General features: G+C 34.3%; 1 long non-coding RNA gene across 1 annotated transcript; it reads left to right on the forward strand.

The window, feature by feature from the left end:
* The first annotated feature begins 1676 nt into the window (after positions 1 to 1676).
* LOC106071482 (uncharacterized) lies at positions 1677 to 5993 on the forward strand. The gene is made up of 4 exons (XR_008779936.1): positions 1677 to 1836; positions 2968 to 3002; positions 4272 to 4344; positions 5956 to 5993. It is a non-coding gene; the product is annotated as an uncharacterized LOC106071482 (long non-coding RNA).
* Positions 5994 to 21081: the final 15088 nt, after the last annotated feature.

Raw genomic sequence — 21081 nt, forward strand, 5'->3', positions numbered from 1 at the left:
TTTTGTCTACTTAGCGGGTTGGACCGAGACCAATCGTTATAGAAGGCCTGACAACTGACGTCACAACCTGTGGGCCTTGGAGACCAATAGATCAACGAGAAAGCAGGAATTTAAATCAGTAAACAAAATGTGTTTCTTCTAGTACAGTCACACAGTTCTAAAGTTCAATGTCATGACAATTGAAGTTCTAGTATTTGAATACATGCTATTTCAACATTTTGTCTTTTTTTCTCAATTTCCCTTGACCCTAGTCGCGTCTTAAATAGTGTCAAATATTTAAGACGTGAACATAATAATTTGAACTAGAACTCCAGAATCAATGTTGGGTGTCACCGCATTGAAGGCAATTTCAAAAAGCGGTCGCGGGACTAAAAAGGTTGAGAACCTTATCTTCTTATCTTATATAATACAGACGTTACTTCAAAAAAGAAGACGATTACGTCCTACGCGTCATGCATTTAGTCATGCATATTAACCAATGACTTAAACTCTGCCAAGTCACTGGTTTTCCTGGCTAGCTCAGGCAGCCCATTCCATGCTCTAATAGCACTAGGGAAGAAGGAGTATTTGTACAAATTTGTCCTAGCATATGGGTCGAGGAATGTGCCTTTATCTTTGTGTCTTTCAGAGTATTTTATTAGATTTTGTTTTTGTATTTGAAGATTACGCTGGTCTAATTGCTAATACAAAAGATGTTACATATTATTTTGTTTGAAAGATGGGAGAAAACAATGATATGCTATTAAGGTTAATATGTTTACTTTGTAGAATTCAGAATTCTGGCGAATATAATTTTTTTGTCCAGGAAACTGATTTTATTACTAGAAAACTTAGATTATGGAACTAGAATCTATATTGCACATTGAAATCAACATTACTCAATATGCATGAATCTGTTCTAGTCATTCTATGGAATGGATTTACATATACCAAGATTACAAATTAAGTTTGAGTAAAAACGCAAAACTCAGGTATTAAGGCAGGTTTCAATATATTCAGCAAGAATATCAGACCTATAAAATGAAAAATAACAACCACTCCGCCAATACAAAATGAAGAGACTTGTACATATTGAAAATGTTGCCGATAATATTTTATTGTTCGTCCGACTGATAACATGATACCAGAGGAAACTGATAACCATTAATGTTGTTAGTATTGTGTCTTGCTGCTGTTGCTTTATTTTTTAAGTTGTCTGCATTGAAATTTTTTTTTTCTTCGGTCGCGACCAGACCGGCCCATTTGGTACCGGCCCACCGGGCATTTGCCCCTTTGCCCATATAGCCAGTCCATCCCTGGCTGTGCATCATGGTTGTATCGCGATCCATAGGTGTTACTGTACTTTAAAATTTTGACTTTAACATGAAATTATAGTAAGAAAAAAAATAGTTTAAGGTGAAAAAAGTCTGTTTAGAAAATTATGAATATCTTAAAAGACTTTTGATACATTCTTCACTGTCTCATTACCTAATGGTAAGGTGGGGTTATTAACGTATCAATACTGATTTGTTCTCAGTACTAATATCATAGTGTTTTTAAAATATATAGTTTTAGAAGAGTTCTAGCAATCCGTTAAATTAGATTATAAAGGACTAAGGTTCGTACTATTTAATCTCTTAAACTGGGCTATCTCATTATTCAAACTCTAGAACCGGGCCATAATAATGTCACATTACTCAATGTAGACCTATTTCAATAGTTGTGACTTGACTTTCAACGAACTAGACTGAATACATTTATATGTGGAAAAACGAAGTAATTTCAGATGGCGTTTAAGGATATTTTGATAACAATTTGTATTGTGTCATGGATCACTTGCTCTTTATTAGATGCCAGGTAAGGGAGTGTTATTTATAACTAGTATATATAATGTTCTAGTTTCGTATGAAGATAAATCCATATACATGGTGCTGGAGAGAAAGAGTTGAAGTTGATATTAATTAAATGATTTAAATTGTTCACATTCATGATTAACATAGCATTAAATTAATTCGCTAAAAAAAATATTAAAAAATGATAAAAGCCAGATTTCGCTGCCTAAAGTAAATCTAACAGTGAATTCCGTATTCTGCTATTACCGGGAAACTTTTCTTCTTCTTCTTCGTTCTAAATCTTTGGTTGGAGCGTTCAGATGACTAGACCAATATATGAGATGAACTGTGCAGTGGTTTCCAAATCAGGGAGCTCTCCATATAGCTTTCTTTCTATTGAGGTGTTTTGGGGCCAGTGTCTTGTACGGGCCTGTTGGTAAAGACAGCAGTTTTGGAGGACATGGTCAGCATTCTCAGGTGACACTCCATATGCGCAGATTTCACTGGTTCCAATTTTTAGCTTTCGGTACACATGTCTCATTCTGTTGTGTCCGGTCCTGAGTCGAAAGATTAGACATTGATCTTGTCGGGATAGCTCATAATAGACATCATCTTTTTTGTGAGTATGTCCATTTCTCATTTATTTTAACCGGAAACTATGAACTATGAACTAGAATTTACTAGAAGATAGATTCATTTTTCTTGTCTTGAACATTGTACATTCATGTTCCATTGATACTAGCATGTCTCTAATCTCATTAAATTTGACTTCTGAAACGACGATTGGCTATTTCTCTATTTCATTCAATTCCAACTATTAACTGACACTTTCCTAATTGTAAACAAAATTTAAAACGTTAATTTTGACAATTTTTTGTATGCTGTTGAGCTGAAATTTTGCATATAAACTCGTTATGCGTAGCTACACAGTTTATTAAAAAATGGCAGAAAAATGACTTCATTATTAGATTAAATTGATTTATCTGTTTACCTTCAAAGCCCAGTGTTTAATCTATAGAACTGTGGAAAATAACAATTATATTGCATTTTTCATCACAGCAGGTTTAAGTTATAGCCAGTTGATTGGCTCTTTAAACTCGCATTTCATTTTAAATATGACATTTGTAATGTTGTTATTTTCTCTTTGATTCCTCAGGAACATTCCAGTAAAAAGAAACGTTGAGACTGACAGTAAGTCTAAGTTACTCAAACTGTAGGGAGCGAAGAGGACATTTTTTTCAGGGAGAAAAGATCTGTTGTAATTTGTTTTTTGTAAGAGACGGCTGCGACAAAATTAATTAAAAACTTTCTTTCAAGAAGAAATTAAAATACTTTTTCGCCAATGCGATTCCAAAAAAAATGTTTTAATTTCTTTGTAATGCCTGAAAAGAAAATTTCTCAAGATAGATGTCGCATCCATTTTTGACATGTTTTTCAAAGTTAATATCAACTCAATCTGTCTGTCGGTATGTCTGTCTGGTAAAAATTGTGTACACGTTTTTCCCTCACACCAAATCTCTGATCAAGTTGAAATTTCGACCGATAATTTCTTTTAGATGACAATGCAAGAATCAATTTTAAATAATTAAACAATTAGTTAATTAACTAATTGCGTTGTTTGGTATCGAACAAAGGAAAGATATTGTACTTGACGGAAGTGGTGTTATAAGTTGCATTAGTCCCCTTTATACTTTGCTTTAAATTTTGAGACCATCAGTAGATAACTATAAAACCTTCTATTTTCATAATCACGTGGTTAGTGTAACGACTTGAGGAGACTAGAGACCTTGAATTCGAGTCCAGGTAGTTCAACAGTTTTTTTTTTTATATTTTTTATAAAAAAGCATTTAAAAAGCATTCGCGGTAATATTGACCCAGATACTCGCTTCTTTCTACCACACATCCTTTCCCAATAGCTTCAGAGAAGTGATAGGATCATAGCGTATTGAGAAAAGTAAAAGTTTGAAATTGCGCTAAACTAAAACAATTGGTAAAAAATAATTATAATCGTATAGATTTACTATTGTGGGTCTAGATCTATTTCAAATTTAATTACATGACTGATTCAAACTCATTGATACAACTACGATAAATATACGATTTGTTTGTTTTTAAAGTGCTTTATTAGATTTTTTTGTTTGCTATCGAAACAGGTTCTTTACTATTAAGCCAATTTGAAATGTACATGTACGATCGAATGTCAAGTAGTCTTTAGTATCAGCCCGCCCCCTCCCCCTTTCTGGATTTAAACTTTCTTGACCTGCAAAATTCTTTTTAGGAGAAACAGGGCGTAGTGAATTTCAGTAATTTCCATAAGTCAAATTGCAGGAACACACTAGTCGCCATTACCACAAAACGAAATGTTTACAATAAAACATTAAAGACACTAGTTAAAATATTTTTGTTAATGTTTAATAGAAATGTTATTTTAACTTTATAATTGAACCCTGATATTTCTAGTGTGCCCGACGCCCACGGTGTCAGCTAATGGACAAGTTGATTGTGAATATTCTGATGCATTACAAATTGAGATGTAAGTTTTTTTTCTTTGGTTTATTTTGAAACATTTATTTCCAGACTTGAAAAATTAGAACCAAAACATTTGCAAATAGTGTATTTAATTCTTCTGTTTGGCATCCTCCAATAGAAAGCCCTCGTTCCCGACCACGAACTTTTACGCCACCCAACTTTTTTTTTTCATCACTAATTGAAAAGCCACCACCTTTTTTTTCAGCCTTCTATTGAAAAGTCTCACAGTGCCCTCGCTGCGGGGAAGAAGAGGAAACCGTGCCTCATATTCTGTTTGACTGCCCCAGACTTGCAGATCTCCGTCGCGACAGGTCTGGGAAACCAAAAATTCTCGACCTGTATGGCGAGATTTATGCACTACGCAAGACAGCAGGGTTTCTGTCCAGGGCTTTTGCAAGAGAGGATTTGAGCCTCTGAAGCCCTCACTCTAATGGAGTTTGATGATGATGATGATTGAAAAGTCAGTAATACACAGTTTAAGACAAAGTGCATCCTTTTTTTAAATCATCCGTTACATCCTTTCATGCAATAATACCTCCGCAATACACACATTTTTTACCCGGAAATTATGAAGTCCTAAATAGTCCTGATAAATAAATTATTGATGCGGAACATTTTGAAAGAATAAATATCACAATTTGTAATTTAGTCCTCTCTTTACATTTTTGTGTGTGTTTGTGTGTGTCAGTCATACATCTAGAGACGCACCTTATTTAGAATGACCCATGTCCACAAACCGTATTATACATCCACCACATCAAAAACACACACACGCTGACACTTAAATAGGCCCCCATCTACAGTGTGATAATACTGGGGGATTTAATGTTAATTTAGAATGTTTGTTTGTTTGTAAAATGTTTTACATGTTTCGGATGTTCCTTCAGAGTTGAAGATAGTTTACTTCCTAGTCCAAACCTCCCGCAGGACGACGGGGGATGGGAGCGGGCAGGATTTGAACCCTCGACCATCGATAAATCCGAACGACAGTCCAGCGCGCAAACCTCACGACCAGGCAGCCTTGTTGTAGATCCAGTCGTTCTAAAATTGTGCTACACATTAGCTTCAGTTTTTACATTTAAACTGTAGACATGTTCTCCACACACATACACAGGCTTTCAAACAGATGTTCCAAGTTATTTGTAAAAACACATTTGTTAGTCACACTGATTCAAGGATAACCCCTCACATACATTGTATGTAGAAGAGAATTAGATTTATGTCTAGATCTAGATATATGATGAAATAAACATAAATAAATGTTTAAAAAACCGGACCGAAAGAAAGTTACGCACCAAATATGTGCTACATGCTTTAGGTACAAGTACTTGAATAAGATTGTACTTTAAACATTTTAATGTCGGCTTTAAAAAACATATTGGTTCGGAATTGCGAATAAAAAAATTTAACCACTGTTGTCTCAATAGTGAAAATGGCTTCATTGTTCTAGGTGCAAGGTAAGTAATAACAGGATAAGTTTTCGTATTTTTATGTCTACCCCAGGTGGAAGAATTAATGATTAAACATTTGATAGAGATACAAATAAAACCTCAATACTTAATCGTGTAATATATTTAAACTGATCCAACTTTGATAATTTTCTTGTATGTTTTAGCTACTGTACCATATCATGTAAAACTGGATACATGTTTGGAACATGGTTCTTGTTTTTCCTTGTTTAAAGTTTTGACATTCATTTCTTTTTGTAAATCTTTAAACGGGCATAAAAGTCATTTCGTTTTTCGGCCAGTTACTCCTCGTCACCCACTGTTCTTAGTCTTAAGGGACATTGAAATAACACAGTTTTTAAATTGATAATCGGTTATCTTTTTTAAAAAAAGCTAAATCAACTTTATATATTCTTTTTCTACTTAATTTGATTGAAAATATTGATCTAGCACTGGATCTGAAATAAGTGGTCGTCTCCTTTCCATTAGAACTAAAACAGATTTTAAAACTCCTTTTTTCAACTTCCGGTCAAAGTGTTACAGTGTCACCTGTCGTCATCGAGAAGTACATAGAAGTCAAATTCATAAAGCGCTGATTGTGAATGTGTATGTGTTTCGTCTTAATTTGCGTATTGTAGTCTATAGGGCAGATGATGTAAAAGTCATCTGATTCTGTGGTCTACGGTTAACGAGGGTGTTATGTGGTCAGCACAATGACCAATCGCCTTTTCTTTTCCCAACTAATGTGAGGTACCCATTAGAGCTGGGTTGACTCAGGGGCGCCCGCCCGGAGATCCCGAAATTAAAAATCACAGTCTTCACCAGGATTCGAACCCCGGACCCCGGTTCGGAAGCCAAGAGCTTTACAGCTCAGCCACCGCGCATCCTATCACTGATATAGTCACTGATCTAGTGTATTAGAAACAATTAAACAAAATAATAATGTTACAGGTTAAGCGAATGTAAATGTAAACATAGTATGAATAGCACTATACAAATAGTTAATCGACCAAAACCCTTTATTTGATTAAAAATAATATTTGCTTATAAATATGTTTAAATCTAGATCTAGAGTCTAGAATAGTCTAGATACTAATATAATAGATGTAGATCTGTATAATATTAGAGTGGATTCAAGGGCTAAATAAAATTTTTGTTTTAATAAAAACATTTCCTCAAACTGTGTAGAACACACTCTTAAGACTTAAATATATAAAATAAATATGGCCTGAGAAGCTTAATAGATGTGGATCTATGCTCACCGTTGCCTAGCCGACAGTTATGAAAGCCCTGACTCTTCCATCTCTTCTGCGTGCGTCGTATTGCCTATTTCAATTATCATAATTACCCAAGCCCATTCAGTTTTTCTCTCAAAAACTATTGTAGTGACTATCTTCATCTAAGGCAGATAACTTTAAAGAGTTAGTTTTTTATCGCATATCTGGTGTAGAGAATATTGGTAGTCTTGATAGACTAGGTCAGGGTTAATTAAATTGTTGGCAGCGCCTTCTAAAGGGAGCGCTACGTCCTGACAAACAAGGGAGGGGCAGGGGAACATTTAAAGTCAATCTATACTTTTTTTAAAACAAAACAATTATCAGTTATTAATAGTTGAATGAATGCCGATAACATTATTGGCTCGTTCTTCCTTCTCCTGCGGCTGCACCAGACTATCACCTTTTGATTCTAACCTGCCATGCAAACCGCCATCCAAGTTAGTGCAGAAGGTGTGCACTGTTAGAGACTAGAACGGAGAAGGATGATGACGGCGTCCCGCCCTATAAAGATGCTGTGCTCGAGGCAGACGCTGTTTTGTGTATTTGTGATGTCTCGTGACTAAACATCTATATCGTTGAGTTGCCTCCCTTACGTTAATACATTATTATGAGAAAAAGAGTGTTGTAAACATCGGTAGAATGAATTTCTGTTGTTCAAAACGCCTGGCCTACGCCACGGATCCTTCCCCTCCCCGCTTCCTAGAGAACATTAAGCACTCCTCCAGCCCCTTTGCTAGAGGAAGAAAGACTTATTTTATTTGCAAAATACTTTATACCTATCAAACACAATTTTAGAAAAAAAAAAAACTAAAAAAAGACTAAAAGTATTAGCTTGAATGAATATTCATTACGAAAATATAGATTCAAAACATAATGTAAATATGTATATATGCAAAGAAAAACTGAAAAATAGTGTTTGAATTACAATCATTGAACTTCGAACTTCCCACAATCAATGGTGTCTTCAAAGGAATATTTGCTTCCTATGCTTAAAAATAATTGTATAATTGACATTGTATTGTATAGTAACATTGAAATAATTCTTTTCTTGCTACATGTTTTACCATGGGCGTAGCCAGGATTTTTTTTCGGGGAGGGTTTGGGGGTAGTCCCCCCCCCGACCCCCCCCCCCTCCCTCAGCGGAAAAAAATTATATATATATATATGTGTGTGTGTGTGTGTACATAATTAATCTATATTACATTCTGACCCTTTCGGAAGACGTCTATTGTTTATTGTAGACTCCCCGCCCTTGCTAGCAAGGGGGTCTGGGGGAGTTCGCAGCGCTCCCCCAGCGCGGGGCGAAGCCCCGACGCCGAGCACCATTTCTGGTATTGAAAGCCAACAAAATGCATATTCTGAGGTATCTACAGTGCATTATCTTGCAATTAAAAAGTTTTATTTCAAAAACCTAATGTGCTATTCTTACTGACTTAGACCCTCTCGCGCCGTTCGGCGCATTTTCCGGCAAGCTGTTTCCGCAACTCTTATTTTGCTTAATTCATTTTGTGTGAGAACATGTCCTGCAAAACCTCATGCAACGCTCTGTTACAACCTTACTAAGGATTCGACTTCCAGTTCGGCATATGATTTTTTTTATTTAAACCCGATCTCTATGACTGACTCCTAAAATCTGTCTTAGCCATCTTTGTTGAGACACATTTAATGATTTTCAATTTCGGCAGAAGACTATTCACACTTTATTAATGGAGCCCAAGCCACTGGTAGAAATTTGTAACCTTTCTTGACTACGCTCTTGGAATTACATGCCTGTATTTCACTTTAGATTTTATATCGAAAAGGAAAGTTTTTTCGTCAATCATCTGTTGAGGGGTTTTAAACTAAGAAATCGCTGGAGTTTTTTTGTTTTGTTTTTAATTCAAAACCCCATTTAGCTACGATCTTAGAATTTGGTGACTGTAGTTTGCTTTAAAATAATATTGAAGAGAGAGGTTTCCACGTTAAAACGCTCTGTAGGGGAATTTTAAACTCAAAACCATCTGGAGGGGTTTTAAACTTTAAAGAAAAAGCCATCCGGAGGAGGGGGATTTAAACTCAAAACCCCTTTGGCTACGCTCATAGATTTTATAGTGTGTAATATGCTTTTTTTTTATATTGAAGAGGTACTTTTTAGCTTCAAACCCCAACTGGAGGGGGGGGGGGGTTAAACTCAAAACCCCTTTGGCTACGCTCATAGAATTTTGAGTGTGTAATTTTCTTTTTTTATATTGAAAATGGGGTTTATCGTAAATTTTGGAGGGGGGTTTAAAATCAAAATCTTCCTCAACTGTGCTGTTGGAATTTGGGGATTGTTGTTTGCATTTTTTTTGTTTTGTTTTATAGAAGAGGGGGATTTAACTGCAAAAACCTCTGGTAGGGGGTTTAAAATTCAAAACCCTCTGTAGGGGGTTTTTAAACTCAAAGCCCCATGGTAGAGGGATTTGTATCTCAAAACCCCCTGATTGGGTTTTTTAAAATCTTAAAACCCCCTGGTAGAGGGTTTTTAACTCAAAACTGCCTCGGCTGTGCTGTGGTAAGTGATGATTTAGTATTAAAATCTCACCTACAATAAACAAAATGAAAGCAAAAATCAGTCACTTAATTCCATTCCCACCCCCCTGCGGGGGGGGGGGATTTCATTTCGGGGGGGGGGGGGTTTGAACCCCAAGAACCCCCCCCCCCCGGCTACGCCCATGTGTTTTACCCACTACAGCAATTCCAAGATCTACATTAGTACCTCCATTGGGTTGAAGAACGCAGAGGAACTAGGTCAAAGTCAGACGAAATCAGTTGATCTTCATTCATTTCAGTATATTGATGTGTATACAATAATTACAATTTGATCATTAAAACATTTTTTACAGTTTACAGTTTTGTTTAAAAATGTCTGATTATTCTGTGTTTCTTTATTGAAAATTCTCAATAATAAGAAATATAATAAATAGTAAGCATGTTCATGTGTCAGAGCAGCCGAAATGTTGAAAAAGAATGTACTTGAAAAAAGGTAGACGATAATTTTGGTGCACCTGTCAGCACTGTCAAGAATATTTCTACACTCTTTCGAAGTACAAAGTATTTGTTCTGATTTACTAAGCAATGCGTGTGTGTTTCCTAGGTGACATAGAAAGGGAGTGTTTATTGTTTGTTGTAAAGAGAGAGCATTAATTTATTGCCTTATTGAATGATGTACAAGATAAGCGACACTATCGTAAGTTGTGTTAAGTGCGGCAGACGACTCCAGGAAGCCAGAGTGTAAAGACGTGTTTGTCTATTATAATAAAAGCCACATTTAGTTTTGTCCACAAAGAAGTGGTTCAAGTTATTTCAAGTTTTATACGCTAAAATCTAATACGCCTACAGCAGTGTAGTTGTCTACCAGCAGTTTGGTGCTACAAGTCAATAACAATCATCCTCTTTCATTCTTACATCGTACTTTAGGTACCATTCTGTCGCCCAGACAATTTTCTTTTTTTTTTTATTTTCTATCTTCTTTACTTTATCGCCTAATGAAAAATGGATCTTAAAAAGAAATTGTAAACAAAGGGCAGACATCCGAATCGAAATTTTGTCAAAAAAAAAAAATCACAACTTTGAATGTTTTTGAAGAGAAAAAATTTGGTCAAATATTTAGAGTTTATTTTAACGTACAGTTAACGTTATTTTATTTAGTTGTTTTTTTTTTTTTTTTTTTTTTTAGAATTCCCAAAACATGAACTCTTGCAGAATACAAAATGGTCATTTAATATAGATCGTTTGCTGTTTGTTTGTTTGTTATTTGATACTATGACTGCTTTATTGATCCTTATGGGAATGTGTTGTCATTACTCTTTCTCATATAAAGACAACACAAAAGAAACATACACATAAATACACATACAAATAAATAGAACAGACGCAACATAAAGAGTTCATTGAGCGACTACACACAGGCATCTTGGTCCTTTTCATGTTTCCTGATCAACGAGTGGCGTTGATATAGTCTGACAGAGTGAGGTACGAACGAGTTTTTGTACCGCTCTGTTCTAGTCTTGATTGACAGCAGTCGCCCACTTCACGACTACCTGGCGTAGTTATGATGGAGCGGGTGGCCGTTGTCTTACAGGATTTTTTCGATTTTTCTTAGCCACTTTTGTTCAAAAAGTTCCTTTAAATGTGGTAATGCTGTGAGTGTAATTTTTGATGCCCTTTTATGTTGGCTTCTAGACGGCGCAATAGTTTATGAAGATGAAGCGTTGCCTTGCCAACATGTTATTCCGTATGTTTGCAAATTTTGTATAGTCGCGCCGTAAATATATTTAGTTGCTGGGCTGTTTCCTTCGTCAAAGTTCCAAGATGGTCTTAACATGAAAGCTTGTTGCTGATGATAACGCCTAGATATGTATATGCCTTCACTTCTTCTATAGATGTAGTGTTTATTTGCAGTTCAAGTTTAGTTTGTTTTTTCTTTTTGAAATCTATTATAAGTTCTTTAGTTTATGTAACATTCAGTTCTAGAAAGTTGTTGGTGCACCAGTTTGTAAACTCTTTTATCTAGCTTCGATACTGAGTTTCGTCTTCAGAAATAAGACCGACTATGGCAGTATTATCAGCGAATTTAATGAGTTTAACTGAGTCATAGATGCTTCTTATGTTATTAGTGTAAAGAGTGTATAGTACAGGAGAAAGTACACAACCTTGTGGAGCACCCGTAAATAGTACTCGAGTTGACGATTGAGTGTTGTTGACTTTAACATACTGGGGACGTTGGGTTAAAAACTTTAGAACCCATGCTTGCAAGTAAGGACTGACATTTAAGTTACTCAGTTTGTTTATCCTTAGATGTGGCTGTATGGTATTGAAAGCCGAAAAGAAATATACGATGAGGACTCGTGCATATATTTTGGGTATATCGAGATGCTTGTAGAGCTGGTCCAAAAGCAATAGAATGGCATCATCAGTTCCCCTAGCTGCTTTATATGCTAATTGGTGAGGGTCTAGGCTGTTAATGACTTTTGCTACAAGTTGGTTAAGCATATATTTTTCAAAACATTTCACAAGTATAGATGTTAGTGCTAATGGGCGGAAATCATTTAAGCAATCTATTTTTGGTTTCTTTAGTACTGGTACAATCTCTGAAGTTTCCCAGATGTGTGGAATTACGCACGTTTGCAATGACTGGTTAAAGATGTGAGAGAAGATAAAAGAGATTTGTTCCGCACATAGCTTGATCAGCTTGCCAGTAATTTTGTCTGGTCCAGAAGCTTTTGTTACGTCTACTCTTTAAAATAACAAGATGACCTCATCTTCAGTTACAAAATTGACGTAGGGTTCTTGTTTTTCTTCGGTTAGAGTGTTAAAAATTTCTTTGATTATGTCAAGAAAATCTTCTTTGTCGAAACGAGAATAAAAATCATTTCGTTCGTTGGCGAATTTCTCCTCATGATCCACTGAAATTCGTTCTCGTTTTGAGGCGCAGCCTGTTAGTTTCTTTAATCCTTCCCAGCATGCTTTTGAATTATTATTTCCAAAGAAATTCTCAATGTTTTCTTTGTATGTTTTTTTCCCTTTAATTATTGCTTTTTTTCAGTGTATTTTTAGCATTAATAAACTCTTCGTTGCTAGCCTTATACTTTGTTTTCTTTTCAGTAATAAGGTGTTTGATTTTTTCGGTCATCCAGGGCTTATTGTTTCCATAGACTTGTATTGTTTTTGTTGGAATTGTTAACTCCTCGCAGATTGATAGATACCAGTTTCTGTTAGTTCGTTTATGTCTGGACAGTTCTCAATAAAGATTTCCCAGTTCATTCTCTCAATGCATCCTCGTAGTTTGTCTACAGCCTCTTCGGACCACATTATGACTGTTTTTATAACTCTCTTTGTAGTTTTATGAGTAGGTTTGTAATTTGGTATAAGATGGATAAGCATATAGTCAGATTCTCCAAGTGGGAACAAACTTTTACATTTGTAAGCCTGCTTAATGTTTACGTAGCATTTGTCAAGCGTTCTACTCTGCCTTGTGGGGAGGGAGACCTATTGGCAATAGTTTGACAGTGTGTTGTCCATATTCAGGTTGTTGAAATCTCCAGTCACTATACAAACACAGTCTGAGTGTTTTCATTCTACATTGTGAAGCACATCAAAAATTATTTCCGACGCAATCACTGTGTCAGCCGTAGGTGGTATGTACACAACAATAGCACACACCTGTGTGAATTCTCTAGGCAAGTAGTAAGTGTGACACACATAACTTCAATGTTAGGGTCACACATTTTATTCCTGATGTTCACATTATTGGCGTTGCAGTATTCCTTGTTTATATAGATTGCGAGTCCTCCTCCTTTTGACTTCCCACTATTAATTCTTCTGTCTGCTCTATAAACGTAAAATTTATCGAGATCTACAGAAGAGTCGCGGGTATTGTGTCATTCTTGTACATGACAAACTAAAAACTTTTTTAAAAATATATCACATTACTAAATTAACTACTGGTAAGTAAATACTTTATTTGTTACAGAACAAGGGAAAGAGGTTCTACTTGACTAATGTGACGGCATAAGTGGAATTAGACTCCTCTATGCTCTGTGTAGAAAATTAGGTTGTATAAATTTAAAAATAGATATTTATAAAGCCTTCATTTTTCGTAAGCACTTCTCAGGCACAGTGGTTAGTGTATTGGCTTGAGAAGGCTTGAGCCCTTGAGTTCGATTACTTATGAAAGGTTTCTACTAAAAGCGATCACGATAACATTCACACAAATACCATCTTCTTTCTCACAGACATCCCAGACTTCCATGAGACTTCACTACGACTGATCTGATGAAAATGTATTTCTGTCTTTTCTTTTCGATCACGTCGCATGTAATTTGAAATAGTTTGAAGTTAAAGAATTTTCTTTTGTGATGGCATAAGTGGAATTAGTCTGCTTTATACTTTATGTACAGAATCAGTCGTATGAAACTAAAAATATATCACCCCCCCCCAACCCTTCCAGATGGTCAAGACATGCAATAGGATGAAAGCTAAAAGCATGAACTTTCGCTAGACGAAAATAATTGATTAAAATATTTGTAATCGCATTGATTTATTATTGTTAGTCTAGATCTATTACATATTTCATTCCATCATTACCCAAAACTAACTGATACAATTGTTCTTCATATAAGCTTTGTTTGTTTGTTTTTTAAATGGTTCTTATGTTTTCCTTATTTTTAATTCTTATATTTATGTCTTTTATGTTATCACAGCGCCTTGAACCTACATCATGTTTGTTAACAGCGCGTTATACATTAAATTATAAATATTACACAAACGAACAAGCTTATTTAACTCTTTCTCTCCGTAATTATTGTTCTGCGTTAAAATAGAATTACTCATTTTGATCATATTTATTTCACTATCATTTTCTGATTAAACTTTAATAACGTTTTTTTTTTTTTTGTTATCAGAAAATGTTTTATTTGGTATAGAATTAAAGAGGATTCTAGTCTTTTTACACATTGCAAATTAAAGCTCATAAACCAAAAATTAATTTAATGGGTCAAATCGACGTTGGTATCGTCAATCAGGAGAGAAAGAGTCAAGGGACGTAGATTTTTTTCTTGAAATGCTTTACATCTTTAGGTTACAGTACATTACATTAAAAGAGAAATGTAATTATTGAAATCCTACTGTAGTTCTGTCCTTTTTCCAGGACAAGCTGCAATCTTAAAAGTTGCCTTCAGCTTACAAACGTACGCTAGGCATTGCGTAGATAAAATCTTGATAAGAAATAGAGTCAGTTCAAGTCACCTAATGTCCACAAATGTGCTAGATTGTAATTACGTAGAAAAAGTAGCAACCTAAGAGCGCTTATAAAACGATTTAGATAAACTGCTCTGCGTGCTGCCAACTTGAAATAGAGTCAAAGAACTAGGCTATAGAATGAGCTAAAGGAAATACTTTTTTGAAAAAATATAAAAGATATTCGACGACAAAATTAATTTGTTTTTCGCGTTTTGTTAAAATAGTGATAAACAATTCTGAGAAATTGAAGCAAAGTTATTTGAGATGCCTAGAAAAATTCTAATTTACGTCTGTCAGTCTTTATTCATAACTTTAATGTTATCAGATGCCAGGTAATAAAAACAAAACATAAACTATACATACCTGTAATCAAATTTCATGTTTTTTGAAGAACAAAAAATATAGAAGCCAAGGGAAATCAGTTTAGAATCCAATATTTTCACAAATTCAACTGTAAAGAAGTTACATTCTATATTTCAAAAGTGTATTCACAATGTAAACTTACACTACATAAATATAAGCATTTGAAGAAAAGGTAGTAATATTTACAGATAATTCATTCTCTAGGGCTGATAACATAACGGTCATCTGTTTCTTTGGCCTACGGTTTACGAGGGTGTCATGAGGCCAACACAACGACCAACTGCCATTAAATTCACCAACTAAAGTCAGGCAACCATTATTTAAGGGCCGACGTCCTAAAAATCCTGAAGTTCAAACTCCCGGCCTTCACTGAGATTTTATCCCGGACCCCTCGGTTCAGAAGCCAAGCGCGTTACCATTCAATCACCACAACCGATTTCAAGAAAATCTACTTCTTTCTTTTCTTCTCGACCACGTGACATGTATTTCAAAATAGTTATCGAATGTTATTTTGTTCTATCATTCAAACTCTTTGGAACGTGTTAGACATTTCTTTTACTGTGTATGTTGTAAAATCTTAATTATTTTAAAACATTAATAACTAGATTATATATATAATTATGTTTATATATTTATATTTATTCCGATTTTAAATCTATTTTCTTACTGATTAATTTATTATTTACTTTTAACATGTAAAAATAAGACCAGCAACAAGCGGCGGTTCTGAAAGAAATGTTTCTACTGAGTGTAAGTATTTGTAACAGATTTTTTACAATACCTGGATTCGAGTATTCAAGTCATTTCTTCTTACAGGAACCTTGGTGGGTGGGCGGACTATTGATCTCAAAAGCGACTCTAACTATTTTCCTAGAAATTTAACAGTTGATGTATATCGCTGAGAAAAGAATTACTAGCTCGTTGGCCACATGGGTAAAACTCTAGTTTGACTGTTATAATTTTTGAAATAAATAAATCTAAATTTGGCTTGACTAGACTTTAAAAAAAAAGCAAGGCGTAGTTAGCCATTGTGTTCAGATTTTATACGATAACAGAGTATATTTAAAGCTGCTTCGATTTCATTCAAAGAATATCTAAGCGTTACTTATATTTTTTACGTAAATCTAATATATATATCACTTCTAGATCTAGAAGCCAGAAACTATTGTCTAAGAGTTTAAAATCAGAAGTCTTGGTCTAATATTAGATTTAGATGTTCATATAATGATAATATCAATAAATGATTCCAAAAGTATGAATTCTAATAGGCCGAATTGGTAACACATAAATTTGCGCATCTAACGGTGTCAAAATAATGGGTTCAATACCCGCTTTAAACCAATATTCTTTTTAATTATATCTTTTTATTTTATTATATTTTAAGTTGTATAATGTAATTCTCTTTTGAAAACATGTATTTTTTAAAATGTTTTTCTTTTTTAACTTCTAGAAGTCTTAATTTTTTGTTTACTGTAAGAAAGATTTGAAGAAAAGACCAATGGACCTCATTCACCAATCGTAAACAAACAACATTTAGCCACGTGGTGCTCTATCTCTTCTATATAATTTACGATCTCATGTTTAATTCATGATGGTTGTCGCGTGACAGTTTTTTCGTTCTTTTATCAATAAGATCACGTGACTGAATGTTGTTTGTTTACGATTGGTGAATGAGGTCCATTGTGAGAAACATATCCCTGCACTTACATAACCCTAACTGGGTCAATCGTATTATCATCTCCTACGTATTTTGTATTTCTTTTTCTTATTATCTCTAATCATTCGATTAGTGTGTCCAACACCCAGAGCGCCACTCAATGGAGATGTATCCTGTGAATATTCTGATGCAGTACAAGTCAACATGTTGGTACAACAGTTTCGTTCTTCTTGTTCTTATGTTTTTTTCTTTTTTTCCATCCATTATTTGTATTGTGCATTTTTCATACATATTAGTGCACTGAGGTCCTGCCAGGGTATGGGGAATAAGGTTTTGTGATTCGTTATTAAGGCGTTCAGAAAATACAACTCAGCCCAAGCTAGGATTCAAATTCGAGTTCCCTTGGTAGACAGCAAAGTGGTTTATGCCCCTCTGCCACACATCACAAAATTTTACAATTTAAAACTCTTTAAATGTTCATATCATTCTGAGAAAGTGTATACAATGATGTCTGGTGCTGAAGTGTTTTGTTTTTTGATTGGGGAATACAAGAAGAAAATGGCAGACGTTCTCTTTTAGCAACTCCTTAAAAATAGAAATTTTGAATAAGGAATTCCCAACATTGTGTTTGCCTTGAATGAAATGTTTATGTTATTATTTTATAATCACCTTGATCGTCAATTTTTTTATAACTTTTAATGATACGAAGAGTGCGTGACACACATTTGAGACCCAACGAAAAGCCCTCACCATAGAAAAGTTCAGAAGAACAAAAGAAAACTTATATGGACCCCCGGCGGACAAGGGCTTTGTCTGGATTAGATGCGGCAAAATATGTAGGTCACTACTAGGATTTGCATGGTCATGTCAAACACTGCACTTATAATAAATCTTCGGAATCACTGTATTAATAATAAAAATAATAATTATTATTATTATTTTGTTGGAAACGAAAGAGTATTCATTCTCTGGCACTGCCAGGGTCGAGTTTCGCTAAAGAGAAACAAAATTAATCGTAGTCTTTTTAACAGTTTCCACTGAAGAATTTTCTGGTGATGTGGCAGGTCTGCAGTAGTAACAACCTCTTAGGAATGTTAAAGGCTTTGAAGGTATCTCTGAAGTCAGTTGTCATTATCCCCTCGGTTGATATAACAACAGAATGTATTGTTATTTTAGACCACGTCCATAACCGCTTGATCTACACGCTTAGGTTCCCATATTTTCTTTATTTTCTCACTTCGTTTTTCCATATATTATTCTAATTCTTATTATTACAATGTTTAGATTCAAAATTCTGCATTTAACTGAACTAACATTTTAAGTATTAGAACTAAAAAAAAATATTTGTCAGCATTATAAAATATAATATAGCTTATTTTGTAGTCAACTACGTTGGTAATTGCCAAATGTTAAAGTTATATAAAGCGTGCAATTTTAACTTCTAAGTTCACAGGTACACACACACACACACACAATGTATCAAATAAAGTAAAACTTGGAACCTTTGGTCTCTATAAATGAATCCAAGTTTGCTAACATTATCTCTTTCTAGTTTCTGTACGGCCACATGTAAAACTGGCTACAAGTTTAATGGTACAGATGCCAAGGACTTAGTGTATGTCTGTGATGTGTCCACTGGCTTCTATGACGACGTAATTATACCTAATTGCATCCGTAAGTTTCACTGATGACAAAAGGTGACATGTAGCATAATAGCAGCACTAAGGTGCAAGATAGGCTAAGTCAGATCTTGTAGTGGTACGACGATGGGATGGTTTGAAAGTCCGTGGTTCGAGTCCTTCTTGGGGCTTGTCTATCTTCCACCTTGGCGCCTTAGTTCTGGTTACATATTACATGTCACGTTTATCTATCATATGTTTTAAACTTCAAACTCCATTGATGTTTTGTAAGTCTCACTAGTAGCTAGATTATGAAACACACTTTACGTAAGTTAAGCTTTTCTTCTATCCCCCCTCCCTAGTATTTGCTAGGACTTCGCTACCCAGTGGACTCCGAGTGGAAACGGTTGTAAGAGGAAACGATAAGACCAATAGAGTAGCAGGGTAGCAAAAAAAAAAAACACAACTCCACAGTGGTGCTCAAGGTGTGAGAAAACTTTGATTGCACAGGACGGGTGCTACAAACAATTTCATACTCATATATCGAACTTTAAACAAAATGTGCATTGATTTTTTAGCGGCCCCCGTAAGGGGAAAAAGCCGCTATTAGGTTTGTGCAAAATGTCCGTCTGTCCGTCTGTCCGTCTGTCACACTCAGATCTCGAAAACTAGAAGAGATATGAAAAATATTATTTCATCATTAAATCCGGCTTGAAAAGTTTAGGTGCAACGGCTACTTTTGGTTTTCTAAAAGCAAACCGTTTACTTTATAAAATTAATTATGCAAGCGATTTTTTCATAAAAATACACCAATTCTAAAACAATTACGTAAATGTAAGGGAGGCAATGTTACAATATGCTAACAAAGAAGGACAATTTTTGTGTATTTTCAGTATCACTAAGTCAAATATATTTTAAAAATGTACAGGAAATGTTTACAACAAATACAAATAATAGTTAAAGACGTTTTTTCTGGTCAACTAGCTGCTAAAATTAAAAGAAAACATTTCTGTTTGTTTATAAAGGCTAATAATGCACTTTGTATGTAAATATCACGCACATTTTTTTAAATGGACTTTTTATGCAGCGATTTTCGTGCAGTAGCGTAACGTCGCAACATGATCAGGTGCTAAACCAATTCCTTAAACTTTTTTAAAAAATCCGATTTTATTTATTTTTTGTTTAGTGCCCCCATCCGAATAAAAGAAGCTTATTTTTGTGCGTTTTGTCTGTTGGTCGGTCTGTCCGTCACGATTAGATTTAAAAAACTCTAAAAGCTATTGAAAATCTGATTTACCCTTTAATGTTCCTCCCATAACATCTCAATAGTTTTAAGTATCTAAAATTGATTGTTCCGGATTTTTTTGTGCAAAACTAATCAACGCCAACAAATGTTTGTTTGCTCTTCTAACTTATATTACATTCAATTTCCATGCTTAAACGTTGCAAAAACACATTATCAATAATATGTTGTTCCGTTTTTTATGTAAATAGCATATTAATGCTAAATCATAATCTCTAATATACTGACTTATATTTCATTAAGTGTAAAAATGTTCCGGATATTGTTTTATAAAACATGAATTATGCCTAATGATTGTTTGAAATCGCATAAGGCTTTTAAAAAAAGTAATTTACTAGAATTGATTACTGAAAATTACTTTTTAGACATTTAATTTTCTTGTAAAACATAACATAGAAGTTTTGTAATCGATAAAGAAAGTTCCGGATTTTGTTTCTTACAAATCGTATTCAGTAATTTCTGAATTCATTTAAAAATCTACTAACGCCAAATAATTGTTTGAACTCCCTCTTCTAATTAATAAACAAATAATCTTCTCATTTACGAAATAATGTTTTTACGGATTTTTATGAAAAATATTTTAACTCACTACTCTCTTACAGTACATTTAACTTTCTACCTAAAACATTAAAAAATCTAATTATCGTTAATATTATGTTCCGATTTTTAAGGAAAACAGAATCCAAACACCAAAGTAAGGTATGAAAATCTCTCCACGTGGCTGTAGTACATCTAATTTTTATACGAGACCATCCAAAAAATTTAATTAACGGTATAACATTTATCTGAAATTCTTTTTTTCTTTTACTATTTATACAAACATCCGGAACAATCTATTATATAAACTTTTCAATTGTGTTCATACCTAAAAATTATTGCGATGTTTTGAAACGTAAAATAAAGGTTAATCAATTTTTAATAACTTTTAGTTGTTTTTTTTTATATCAAGATAACGGACAGACCGACTGACAGACAAAACGCAAAAACAATGTGGCTTTGATCCTTTTTAAATAATATCTATTAGAACTCAGTGCACCAATGTCTATGAACCCTCGTTAAATATCTCGTGTAAATAAAGACATTTTTTTTTTATGGTACCGGTACTAGCCTATTGTGAGGTAGTGGAATTTTTTTTCTTTGACGTCATATGAATGGACTCTTTAAATGTAATGTTAAAAGAACGCACTCGGTGCACCAATGTCTATTAACCCTCAAAAAAATTGCTTGTATTAATGAAAACATATTTTAGTCTAACTAAGCCGTGTGACGTAGTGTTTTTTTTTTTCCTTTGACGTCACATGGAATGAATTCTT

This window comes from Biomphalaria glabrata, chromosome 9 (assembly GCF_947242115.1).
Source record: "Biomphalaria glabrata chromosome 9, xgBioGlab47.1, whole genome shotgun sequence".
Classification (NCBI taxonomy): domain Eukaryota; kingdom Metazoa; phylum Mollusca; class Gastropoda; family Planorbidae; genus Biomphalaria; species Biomphalaria glabrata.